The sequence below is a fragment of the Balaenoptera acutorostrata genome, chromosome 8 (genome assembly GCF_949987535.1).
Source record: "Balaenoptera acutorostrata chromosome 8, mBalAcu1.1, whole genome shotgun sequence".
Taxonomy (NCBI): domain Eukaryota; kingdom Metazoa; phylum Chordata; class Mammalia; order Artiodactyla; family Balaenopteridae; genus Balaenoptera; species Balaenoptera acutorostrata.
This window is the reverse complement of record NC_080071.1, coordinates 58,501,729-58,515,400: the sequence shown is the minus strand read 5'-3', so window position 1 is coordinate 58,515,400 and position 13,672 is coordinate 58,501,729. Positions and strand designations below refer to the sequence as shown.

General features: G+C 39.8%; 1 protein-coding gene across 3 annotated transcripts in view; it reads left to right on the top strand.

Moving 5' to 3' along the window:
- Nucleotides 1–13,672, top strand: part of FTCDNL1 (formiminotransferase cyclodeaminase N-terminal like) — a 214,554-nt gene that overhangs the window by 186,503 nt on the left and 14,379 nt on the right. For all 3 annotated transcript variants that reach the window (XM_057551891.1, XM_057551892.1, XM_057551893.1), the window contains 4 exons: nt 7,909–7,999; nt 12,268–12,334; nt 12,929–13,036; nt 13,443–13,532. The gene's annotated coding sequence lies outside the window, so the exon portion shown is untranslated. The remainder of the gene's footprint in view (nt 1–7,908; nt 8,000–12,267; nt 12,335–12,928; nt 13,037–13,442; nt 13,533–13,672) is intronic.

The window sequence follows — 13,672 nt, the reverse complement described above, 5'->3', positions numbered from 1 at the left end:
CAGACGCTTAATTTGTTTGTCAGACCCAAAATGTGGGAGTTTCAGCAATTGTTATTTCTTTTCCATGTGGGACATAACAATATAACAACTTATATTGTTAGCATTTTGTCCTAGCCTTCTCTTTTAGGTTTTGGTTGAATTCTCAATTGAAATGATGATGTGTGTGATAGCTAAAGAGCATAAGTTAAGATATTTAACATCTGTTAGATGAGTGTTTGCCTCAGAAAGTCCATTGCGGTGAAGGAAGAAAATATTAGAACTTTATTTTATATTCATTTTTTATCTCTTCAATTTTTATTTTTATGGATTTTTATAATATAGTAATACATTTATAAAAATATATTAATAGGTACATGTAAATATATCACAGGGGTTAAAAATTTTTTTTCTTAAATTTTTATTTATTTATTTATTTATTTTTGGCTGCGTTGGGTCCTTGTTGCTTCTCACAGGCTTTCTCTAGTTGTGGTGAGCAGGGGCTACTCTTCCTGTGGTGTGCAGGCTTCTCATTGCAGTGGCTTCTCTTGTTGCAGGGCACAGGCTCTAGGCATGAGGGCTTTAGTAGTTGTGGCACATGGGCTCAGCAGTTGTGGCTCACGGGCTTAGTTGCTCCACGGCATGTGGGATCTTCCCGGACTAGGGCTTGAACCCGTGTCCCCTGCATTAGCAGGCGGATTCTTAACCACTGCACCACCAGGGAAGTCCCTAAAATTTTTTGATTGCAGTGCATGATCAAAAAAGTTGGGAAACATGGTGTTTTATATAAAAGTGGTCCCCAACTTTTTTATTATATGTATATATATACATACATACATATAATACACATTTATATAATATAATACCTATTCTCCCAGAGCTTGGAACTTATATTTTTCTACATTAAAAAATGGAGTCTCAGGAATTCCCTGGCAGTTCAGTGGTTAAGACTCTGTGCTTCCACTGCAGGGGGCACGGGTTTGATCCCTGGTGGGGGAACTAAGATCACGCATGCTACGTGGCGCAGCCAAAAAGAAAATAAATAAATAAAATAAAATAAAATAAAATAAATAAAAGGCAAATTTAAAGTTATTATTATTAAAAAATGGAGTCCCTTAGTATTTACTGAGAACACAAGAGAAATAAATATGCTAGAGTATGGAAAAATAACTTAAATGAAAATAGGACCAGTGAGGTTTGGTAAACATTAGAATAGGCTATAGAAGGAGAGACTTCTAGATCTCCCTCAATATTTGTTCTTTCTTCTTCCTTAGTAGCGGAACCTATGGCTTTTAAATTGTGTACGTTCCTGTTTCCCTTACTACCAGTGCTATATGTAACTAAGTCATAACTCAGGGGATGTAATCAGATGTGCTTTGGCTTATCAGTGCATTAACCATTCTGACAATTTTGTGTGCAACTTCTGAGATGTGTCCTTACAAAGAAGAAGCATGCCATTCTCCCCTTCCTGCTGGCAGCAATAAGGATGTGGTGGCTAAAGTCAAGCATCCATCTTGAACCATGAGGAAGAAGCCACACACAGAGGAGGATGGAGCCAAAGACAGAAGGACCATGGACTCACTATGCCAGCTCTGGACTGCTGACCTCCAGATTGCCATTATAGAGGGAGAAATTAACTTGTATCTTGTTTAAAGCACTGTTGTTTGGGGTTTTCAATTATCCACCACTGAATCTAATCTAGTGCAATAGTTAATTGAGACCGTGAAATATTTCCTTGAAGTACAGTATATTGAAGATTGCATACACCATGAATTTAGTTATATACACTTATTATTCCACCTTCATTGAATATTAATGAGTATATGCAGAGGAAAAGATACAATTTCTTATAGTTAAAATAGGAGATATGAATACAAACAACAGTAAAAAGTAAGAGAGGTACAATAAAAGAACTGGAGTTTAGGATGGAAAGAAGACATTATTAGGAGGAGAGAACATTTGATCTTGGCCTGAAGCAACAAGATGTGGCAGGGTTGGGGGGTGAGGTGGTCACACAGGCACGTGTTGAGAAAGCATGAAATGTTCATAAGGAAGGGTAAATAGATGGGAGGGAAAATTGTCCCCAGCTCGGTCTGAAATAAAATGGTTTTTGTATGTGAGACAGTTCACAGCCAGCTTCCTTCTGGAAAGAAATGAGCATTCCTGATAAGTGCTTAAGCAATTTTCTGATGAACTTGAAGGCAATGAAGAGCTCTTCTGGGAAGTCAACTCCTCACCCTCTCATCTGATGTTCTTTAACCAGATGATTTTTTCCTGAATTCTGCATAAAATTTTTATCTAAACAATTTCTGTTCCTAAAACACATCCTTACCAAGAGTGAATCTTTGAATTAGCCTCTTTGGACTTCTTGCCTAGTGGCAAGAAAGAAATAAAAATTTAGGCATGAGATTTTTCTAGCATAATCAATGTGTGCATATGAGAGCCTAGTAGTTGGTGAACCAGGTTAAATAATATTTGAAGCAATGAATACTGGGCTAAGGAGTTAAATCTCTTTGGTGGGGAGTGTGGAGCCATTTAAAGTTGCCAGAAACACAGTAGATGTTCAAATGCATAGTTGTTGAACTGCACTGAGGAGTTGGATGCAATCCCAGTAGTGCCATAGGGCCACTTGGCCAGGGACTACGTGCTGGGTAATCCGGGCAATCTGAGCTGCTTGTCCACCACTTGACTGAATCTGGGATGTGAAGATCACCAGTGACCTCCTGGTACTGCCCTGTGACTTGGGCAGCACCAATCCCAGCCTTCATGCTTCTTGACCTATGTGGTTCATTCACAGGGGTGTCTCCCCTCTCCGTATGAAAATCTCCCCTTTTGGGCTGTCATGACATTGTACTGTCCTGATTCTGTTTTCCTCTCTACTTTCCTGACTCTTTCATCACCAGTCCTTTGTCTCTTCAGGGACTTTCTTCCTGCTTCCAGCCTCTGGATGCAGCCTTCCCAAAGTGCTGTCCTCTGTCTTCCTCTTTCTGCACATGCTTCGTCTTAGAGTTTTCATACCTGATGGTACATCAGGACCTCCTGCAGTGTAGTAATATCTTTCACCATATGCAACGTAAGAGCTGTTCCTATTAGCACTATCTTGAAAACAGTAGGATAGATTGCCATAGATTTGGGTTGGGCTGAGATTTACGTGGATGCATGGGGGGGGTGGACCAAATGACATCTCAATAATTTATCCCTAGATGAGGATCCTATGCTCAGGTCTTTGTGTTTTAACCCCAGGAAATCTTTGTCTGACTTTAACACTAAAGAACTACCTTAGGGAATACTTTCCAAATTAGTATTAACAATATAGCTTATGGCACATTTAAAACAGGTGCAATTGAAAGTCTCATTTTGCAAGCCTGTGAAGTAGAATGAAAATATATAGTATGATTTTATCAAGTTATTTTTCTTTCCCGTATCTATTTCATCTCTATGCCTTGCTTATGCTTCTAATGGTGCAGTCGTCGCAGGGAATTGTAATTTTGACTGTGAACTCCTTGAAAGCATAGACTATATCAGTTTGCTTCTGTATTGTTTAACACATGCTTAGCATACAGTAGATGCAAAACAAAATTTGATCAAATAAATTAAAAAGAAAAATGATGTCGTTAAGGAAAACCAGAATTATGGAACAAAAAATTAGAAACTAGATAAAAGGTAGAAATAATATTGAGAAGTTTTTAGAGGTCTGAATTTGATTCATGACAAATTTTAAAGAAATGTCCATGGAAATTATGATGATTTGCTTTTTATACCTTGCTATTTATCTTTTATTTTCAGTTGACACTCCTCTCTTCCTGACTTCCTTTGTGATTGTTTTAAAACAGATCTACAAATTCTTGGACACTTCTGCAGTCAAAAGGTGGAGACTAATTGCCCATTCCTTAAACTTGGGCCAGCCAAGTCATTAATTAATGACTCTAGTCTACCAAATAGGATGAGGAGGAAGCAATCCTATGATACTTCTGTGGCTAGGTTGGGAGAAATGATACAGCTTCTGCCTGACTCTGTATCTTGGAAGATGCTCCTTTGGGGGCCTGAGCTGCCATGTTAGAAGTCCAGATACCCTAAAGCTGCCATGATGCAGAGAACAGGAAGAAAGACCACTTAGTGGAGCCCCATTTGCTCTAGCCGCCAGCTGTTTGAGTCTTCCCAGCTGGGGTACCAGGCATATGAATGAAAAAGCCTTCAAAATCACTCCAGTCCCCGACACCATTTACCTGTAACCTTATGAGACCCAAAGCTGCCCAACTGAGCCACTCCCAAATTCCTGAGTCACAGAAGCACGAAAGATAAGAAGTGGTTATTATTATTTTACACCAGTAAGTTTTGGGGGGATTTGCTCTACACAGTGGGTAAAAAATATACCCTCTAGCTAAATTATCATCTCAGCCAGATTCACCCATTTAAGTGCATCATGCTTTTCAAAACATGCTAAGATTTGCATGTAATAAATTTATGTGCTTCTAAATTTTATTCCCATTTCTCATATTTATCCCTGAATAGCTAAAGCAAGGGCCCTGTCATGCCAGCTTGAGAGTTACAAATATAGAAGTTCAGAACTTGAAGCCGGGACTTCCCTGGTGGTGCAGTGATTAAGAATCTGCCTGCCAATGCAGGGGACATGGGTTCGATCCCTGGTCTCGGGAGTTCGCACATGCCGTGGAGCAACTAAGCCCGTGTGCCACAACTACTGAAGCCCGTGTGCCTAAAGCCCGTGCTCCGCAACAAGAGAAGCCACCATGAGAAGCCTGCACACCGCAACGAAGAGTAGCCCCTGCTCGCCGCAACTAGAGAAAGCCCGCGCGCAGCAATGAAGACCCAATGCAGACAAAAAAAAAGAACTCGAAGCCTTTCAGAGCTACCAAGAATGTCACTTTGTTCACTGCCTGCCTGGGGAGAAAGGGAGACAGAGAGGGAAAGGGGCTACCAAGTGACAATGGAAGTCGATTAGCAGGTGATTAACATGCCCTGGCATCCCTGATACAGACAGAATGTAATTTTTTAGGGCAAAGCCATGTAAGCCTTTAAAGAAGATAGTATGTCCCCTTTCCTGTGAACTAGAACATTGGAGGGTGTGGATCTGGGAGAGGACACTGTGACCCCACCAGTGTTAAGCCCCTGAGATTCTGAAGCAGGAACTATTATAAACAAATAAAATAAATCTTAAAAAGAAGGAATTTCTTATTTTCAGAGCTTTGAGTTTTGTTACAGGAGCTGTGTTCTTTGGCCTGACCAGAAGTGAGTTCTACATTCCTTTTAATATATGTAAGGTGCTTGGTTTGTTGGGTACTCTTTGTGGGACAGAAATAACTCCTGGCCAAAAGACACAGAAAAGCCAACTAGCCAGGGCAGTTTAGCTAATATTGCCCCAACTCAGTGACCAACTGGAAAAGGACATTGACCAGCTGGGAGATGGGGACAGCAGACATCTGAAGGGCAGCTTCTGACTTCAGAGGGTTCTAACGGAATTTTCACTTTTGAAATGGACCTGGCATTGCTTAGTTGTTTGTGGAATTTGGGAAAACTGCTATACACTTGTTAGACTTTAGCTTCTTATGATTTGACTCTTCCAGAATATGTAAAATGGGGCAGCAAGGGGGTGTCTATTTCTTTCAAACTTTCTTCGGCTTGGTTATAATTAGGGTTCCTGCATAATTGCATTGTGTTTCCCTCTGCCTGGAATGCCCTTCCCTCAACCTGTACCCACAGACTGCCGCCTTCATGAGCATATACTCCTGGGGAAGTTCCCCAAGAGCCCGTCCTCCTGCCACCAGAGTTGATCACTACCTCATTTGTGACATTGCTGCTGCTCATACCTCTACAAGATCGTTTTCCATGCTGTGTGGTCATTATTTGTCTTCAGACATCATTTGCTAGGCCGTGAACTCTTAGAAGGCTGACCCTTAAGTTTGTTTTTTGTTTGTTTTTGTTTTTGCCATGGATTAAATACAGATGCTGTGTCTTTCCTGATTTCCTTATCACACTCCCTGGGCAAGTAGTAGGTATTTTCCTAAATGGGTCTCAACAGCTTGCCAATTGTGGAGAGACAAAAAGGCTTGTCCATAGAATCTCTCTAGATTGCCTGGCAGGAGTCAGCTGGGATCAGTTACTATCTATCGCCTCAGCAGGAGAGTCAGTGACTGGTCTCAGCTTGCTATAAAGTTTCCAAGGGATATTGGTGCCAGGAAGCTGCTATACCCAGCACTGGTATGTACTTCCCCTGAGCCTCTGGTAACAAAATTTAGGTTGTTTTGCCCTCCTGCCTTGCCCTTCTTTATCACAAGCTGCTTTCATGAGAACCGCAGGAAAAGAACAGAAAAGGGGCTGGGTCTCACTCCTCCAGCACATCCATGGTGTATCTGGCTGTATGCAGTCCAACCACCCCTCTTCATGGGATGCTGAGAAAAGGGGCTACATGTCTACTGACTCTCTGCCTGTGTGTCCCAGTCTGTTCTGGGTGGTGATTATGCATATTTGACTGGGCCCTTTGCCTGATACCAGGTCATACCTTGGAGATCAAGTGATCAAGTAAAAATAAATAAGTAAGTAAATAAATAAATACAAAGTGTGTGAGCTTGGGAAACAAATGGTTGGTGTAAAAAAGCTAATTTCAAAGGTCTCCATCAGCCCATGGCCACTCTCTTCTCTTCTAGATGCCTTACTAATGCAAAAAGCCAGAGAGGCAGACGCTGTTAGCTTGCCTGAACATGTTTTCTCACCTTCCTTGTCATTTTGATTAGAACTCCCTTGATTTCTGCTGTTGACCCCAGTCAGAACTGATTTTTGTATCCTATTATGCCCTCTGGAGGTGTGACAAACTATCAGGGTGATAACCCAGAGAACAGCAAGTGACTGCAGGATAATGAACTTAGTGGAAAGCTAGAACTAATAAATTTTAAAAAATTGTTTTTCATTGTTGATACCTGCTAAATTTGTTGCCACTTCATTTAGAGGAATTTGGACTTCAGTGTTCCGTGCTCCAAAATAAAATATTAGGAGAATCTCTGCCTTGGAGTCAAAAACAGAAAGTTCTCTCCATGGCAAACATCTACCCCTTATCTTTATGCAAACTGTTAATCAGATTTGGGGTAAGATTGTTAGCTCAAAAAGGAAACCAGTAGGAAATATAGTACTCTCCCAGTGTATAAATCCATGTAAGGGTTATGCTTTCCGGTGGAAACATTATGTGTTGTCTAGTCACCATTTGAAATTTTAATTTTGAGTTGTGGTACTTGGCCAGGAAAACTACTATAACAGCCTCAAAACCAGGCAAAACCTTATTCTTTCAACTCTAGAGCTATTTTGGTATGGGTTTATAACATAGCTTTCTCTTAACAAAGTCTCCCCAGAATTCTGTTTTATTATAAAATTCTCTAAACCTTGCATAAAACACTGTTATCTCTACCCAGATTACACAGATATCTAGAAAAGCAATTCATCATTGTATGAAACCACGGCAGGGACAAAGGTAGACTCTTTAGTTCCTGGGTCTCCTAATTCTGTTCTTTTGTCATAAGCCGCATATGACTTCACTGGCTTTATGGTTTAACGAACAAAAGGTTCAGAAGAATCTTTGGACATCAAATGGCCTTCATGAAACAATGTCTTGATGAGTTAAGTAAAAACGAATCAGAAACACATGGACCCAACTTCCCTTGAAATATAAGAGGGCATACAAATCAAGGCAAGGAGCACTTAACGAACACTGGGTTTGGGTTTCCTGAACCTGAAATGTTAAAATAATTAGCAAGGACTTATTGAGGCTGAAAAGTGATCAGTTCCAGTATTCCTAACTCAAAACTGAAATGAAGAGAGGCGGAAAGGTCCTAGAAGAGAAGGGAGTGGCCATGGGGCACAGGGAGACCTTTGAAAATTAGCTTCCCCCTCACACCACTTTTTCTTCTCTTCTGCTTTGATTCCCAGGTTTCAGCTGAAGACCTACCTAAACTGCTCTGAATTGGTTTGACACAAGTCTTTCTAGTTCCTTCTCAAAGGCAGGAAATGATGACATTTGGTAAGACAATGCTCTGTTCATTCTTGACTTGGAGATAAATTCCTATATTGGCCGTTCAGGAAGTTTGGTTACGTAAACAGGTTGAATTTATTTCTTAGTGAGCTGGACTTTTCAGCATTTCCCAAACCCAGAAAATAAATTTTCAGAAAGCACTGTAAAAAAGTTATAAGAAATAATTATTACCTACTATAATACAGATTTTGAAGTAGATCGTAAGCTTGGAGAAAAAAAACAAAAAAATTGAATTGTTTGAAACTGAGAGACAGCGGTTTCCTTGCTTGATTCTACACTGTATCTGGGATTCCCAGAATCCCTGCTCTGGCCCAAATCTTCTCCTTTCTTCCTTGCAGAGGCCTCTGGGACTCAGCCAGCTTCCCATATTCTTCCGCAGTTGCTTCCCTCCATCCTTTGTGATATTTTTTCCCTACATTCAAGTCTGGCTGCAGAATGCAAAGCGATTTCCCATCACTACTCCAGAATGCACATTATTTTTAAAGATTATTTTAGAGATTTTATTGGTAATCATCATGAGAAACTGACTAGGGCAACAAAAATATTAACCATGGGGAAGTCTCAGAGCTGACAGAATAATCCCTGGTCTCTTGGTTCCTGACTTTGTCAACTGAAAGCTTGACTGCAGTGGTCCTGCCTTGCCTCTTATCTCTGAAGGTAGATCTCAGCAGCCAGACCCCATTTCTTCAGGCCAAGTGTATCCTTGCTTTCACGATAGCCCTTGGCCAAGCCTGAAGATACTACCCAGTTTGCATCGTTAATATTTCCTTCTATCAAAGGGGGGAAGTTCCATCTCTAAAGCACCCCCCCCCCTTTCTTTAAAAAATAGTTTTCGTTTTTTTTTTAAATTAATTAATTTATTTTTGGCTGCGTTGGATCTTTGTTGCTGTGCGTGGGCTTTCTCTAGTCGCGGAGAGCGGGGGCTACTCTTCGTTACGGTATGCAGGCTTCTCATTACAGTGGCTTCTCTTGTTGAGGAGCACCGGCTCTAGGCGCGAACGCTTCAGTAGTTGTGGCGCACGGGCTTAGTTGCTCCGCGGCATGTGGGATCTTCGTGGACCAGGGCTCGAACCCGTGTCCCCTGCATTGGCAGGTGGATTCTTAACCACTGCACCACCAGGGAAGCCCTCTAAAGCCCTTTTGATTAGAGGACATTTGTTCGCTATTGTTCTGCATAGCCTAGAATTAGCCTCTTCGGTCGTATTCTCATGTACCCCCTCCCATTTATGAAAAATTAATTTTTTTTAGCCATTTCAGACCTATCAACCAGGAGCTAACTTAAATAATAATATTTTTTATCAAATAATATTTGTTATCATTTAAATATGAAACATTTCACTTACTCATCTATATAGTATGTATTTATGTCAGTTAGGCCCAAAATGTCTGGTACTATGAATTCAATGGGCAAGTGTGTGATATAATTCTCTTACAAATTGTGAAAGTATTCAGCAAAGGCCAAGAATCCCGTCTGAGGGGAACGACTTCATTAATTCATGCAACAAACATTCTCACATTGCTTCCTCTGGGGTCTCCACTGATAATATTGTAGCACATGATAAAAAATGACAACAATCTTTTGGGTTTGGGGAGCATTATTACGCCATCTGACACTCCCTTAGCTGCAAGACTTTCTTTCAGATGCTTGTATCTATTATTTCCTTTCCTGCTACTATAATAATATTTCCCTTCTATTGAACACCTATTAGGAGGCAGTCATATGACTTACGTTTTCTCATTTAATCTTTTGACAACCCTATGAAATAGGTAATGTGAGCCATATTTCATGACTGAGCAAAGTGAGACTCAGAGAAATTAATTTGCTCAATATTGAGCCACTGATAGAGTGAAAGAGTCCAAATTTGAGCCCAGATCCGACTCAAAAGCATATTGCATTCACCACATTCCTCTCTATTTTCTCAGTTATTCTGAATAGAATGCCTAGAACTTTCAAAGAAAGGTGCTATATAAATCAGTTCTGATGATAGGGTGATCATGGCCAGGAAAATCAATCTCACTATTTTATAATTATACCACTATGGGTTCACAAAATATTAGAGTGGTAGGGACATTTATGATCACCAAATCCAACCCCGTTTTTACCTAGACAACAACCCCCTAGAAAAAGAATGTTGTCTTCAGAATGACACTTAAGGCAAAACCAAGACTGCAATCACATCACCCCACTTCTCAAGCCAATGTGCTTTCCAATCTGTTTGCCATCTGATATAACCAATCAAATTACATTCAATCAAAAAGAAAAACTTCACCAAGAAAAAGCAACTCAGAAATCTAACTCAATTAAGCCCCAAAGCTATTATGCCTAAGGTCATTGCCAAAGTAACCATTTCTCAAACCAAGAGATCTGGGGAGACTTGTAAGTATTTTGCATTGGGTTCCAATGGCTGTCCAATCTTTGAATACACTGTTGTTTTTGACAGCTGGAGGTCAGTATATAAGAAGGTAGGGTTACAATCTTTCAAATGTCACCTGTACCAATGATATGAGCACTTGTTACAGTGATACCAATTGAGTCCTTGTTTTTCATTTTTAGTATATAGTTGGGTTTAGAATCCCCGTTCAGTCATCTATAACAGCTTTTTGATTGCTTAGACTCAGAGCTCCTTATTAGCCCTAAATAATCTTCCTGTGTTTTCTTTTTCTGTTTGTCCCAAGTCCTAGGAATTCAGCCTGTTTTCCTAGTTCAGTGTAAAAAAATGATAGTGCAACCACAATTATTTTTATTGAGGTCTTGTTTTATGCAGACACTGTCCTAAGTGCTTTACATGTATTATTTCACTAATCCTTATGAAGTAGATCCTGTTATTATTTCCATTTTATAGATCAGGAAACTGAAACAAAGAGAGGTTAAGTAATGTTCCCAAGGTTAAACAATTAGTAAGTGGTTGAGCTGTTCTGTACTATATGATTTTACTTTCTCCGTCCAAAAAAGGTCTCTCAGGGACTTCCCTGGTGGCACAGTGGTTAAGAATCCACCTGCCAATGCAGGGGACACGGGTTCGAGCCCTGGTCCGGGAAGATCCCACATGCCATGGAGTAACTAAGCCCGTGCGCCACAACTACTGAGCCTGTGCTCTAGAGGCTGTGAGCCACAACTACTGAAGCCCGCACACCTAGAGCCGGTGCTCCGCAACAAGAGAAGCCACCAAAATGAGAAGCCCGCGCACCACAACCAAGAGTAGTCCCCGCTCGCCGCAACTAGAGAAAGCCCGCGCACATCAACAAAGACCCAACGTAGCCAAAACCTAATTAATTAAATTAATATTAAAAAAAGGTCTCTCAGTTTTTCTTTGTTACTCCCAAAATACACACAGATGTATATGCCCCCTCTCATCACATTAAAACAAATAGTGTTTTGCTGGGAATGACTGCTACAAAACAAACAGAGAGTAACACAACATGAACACTGATAAGTTACAAGGTTACAGAATCTTACGAAGTTCTTTGATTGTGATTTGTGGTCTGTAGCTTATGACTGCCTCCTGACATGACAGCTGGAAGACCCAATGATCTTCTGTTCTCTTATTTCCCTGGGGATCGCAGTTTTTTTATTCATCTGTGCTTTTTCCTTGTCTAAAGAAACTGGGGTAAAAAAAAAAAAAGCTTGTAGAACTGACCTGGATGTAATATGATATGGGAAGTGGGTTTACATCCAAGAGAGCTATCAATAAAGAGACTTCTATGAGTTAAAAAAAAAAAAAAGTACCCTAATCCTATCTCGTGGACTGATGTCTCCACTGAGGCCCTCCAGACTTCATGGTATGCCCATCACCAGATTTCTGTGTAGTCCAGAATGATTAATCCCCTTGGGGGAGGAGGAAGGAATAGGAGAATAAGGAGACAAAGAAATATCCTTATGAGTTAAAGCGTAATCAGCTTGTTTTCCTGTAGCATCTTACTGGTAAGAGTTGAGAGTGTACCTGGACTTTATTTTAAACAGGTCTGTCACTTACCCTTGTGGGGATGGTAAAGGATAGATACAATTTACTATGGCAATACTGGCAGTTGAACTTTTGATTCCTCGCCTAGCTGTTGCCCAGGGGTTGGTCTGTTGGAAGCAGGCAGGCACATTTCATGCAGAAATAAACTCCACTGTTTTATATAATCTAGTATTATGCCGACACTTCTATATGTTATAAATAAAATCCTAATTAAAACCAGAAAAACCAAAGAAGTCACTAATGGGAAGACACATGTCTTGGCTCTGCCACTAATTAGTTTTGTGATTTTGGCAGATTCTTCAACTTCTCTGGGACTCAGTTTCCTAGTTTTTAAAGTGAGAGAAGAAACAACATTTCTAAGGTATCTTTTAATTCTAACATTCTTTGATTGATAGGAATCATGTGAATAAAATGCTTTAGAAACTTGAAAATCTAGTACTGTAGGGGAATGTTGCTTTTCTATTTTGAATTTTATCAGACTTTGTTTGATTCTGAATTTTAAAACAGAATTGAATATTTTTCAATTAGCTTTCTATGTAGCCCCAAACACATATCTAATTCAGGAAGAAAAAAACCCTAGAAACTTGTTGGGGGAAAAAAAGCAGTGTTCTTCGGTTTTCTTAGACATTAAATGGCTCATTCAAAGCAACATTTTGATAAATTGTGTAAATGAGAGAGGAACATATGGATTAAATTTTCCTTGAAATACATACGTACTTAAAAATGAAGAAGAAAAAGTGCTTGGCAAAGCCCATTTGGGGTTCTACCAAATGGGAAACATTTTAAAAATAGTTGAAAATGCAGTTTTATCTCAAAATGCCGCCATATTCACCTACCCTTATTGATTATATATTCTAAAGTTTGTTATTTATTCTCCTTGTATTTATTTTTGCAGTTTGTTTTATGCCCTGGGGGCTTGCTCAATTTTGCTACCTTTTTTTCCCTTTTTTAACAGAGAGCATAGTCCATTAGTCACTGAAGAGCACATCACAGTATCTATTGCTTCCTGTGAGATTCCTGTTAATTGGACTTCTGTGGAGGTTTCAGTTTGATCTCTCCTGGGGTAACAACTGGCATTAATTCATATTGCTGTAATGAAAATTTCTAAGGAGCACTTTGTGGTAGAGAAATAAAGGGGATCTGGTCTTTGAAGATGTGGAATATGGTAAATAACTTTCCAGTAAATCATGCTATTGCAGTGGAAGAGCTTTGAGGGAAGACAAGCCCAGAGTTTCCTGATTATATATAATTCAAAACCAGATAATTCAAAAGACTTAGAGATAACATTCCTCCGGATGGATAGAAGAGTTGGTTTGTCAACAGATCCCATAGTATAACTTGAAGAAGAGAAAAATTAAAAAATCTTAAAAATCACAGATTTCTGATCAAATTGGCAGTCCTTCTTAGTTTTAGGGGTTGAATTTATCTCAGTAAAATGACTCAGTGCAATTTGTGTAATTACTTTACAGCTCTCTGCAGAAACTGTGGAAGTCACATCTTGGCAGATAAATGTACGGATTCAGGTCACTTGGACGTACTCCTGAAACCTGACATTCTGGGTAAGGTTTTTCTCCCCTCTCTTTACTTCTCCCCCGCTTCTTTTAATCTAGTCCATTTAGCAAGAATGTTATTTTGTCATGAAAATACAAGGAAACAAGAACATTTTCTTGGTGTTAAAATCTCAGACCCTAGAAGTTGA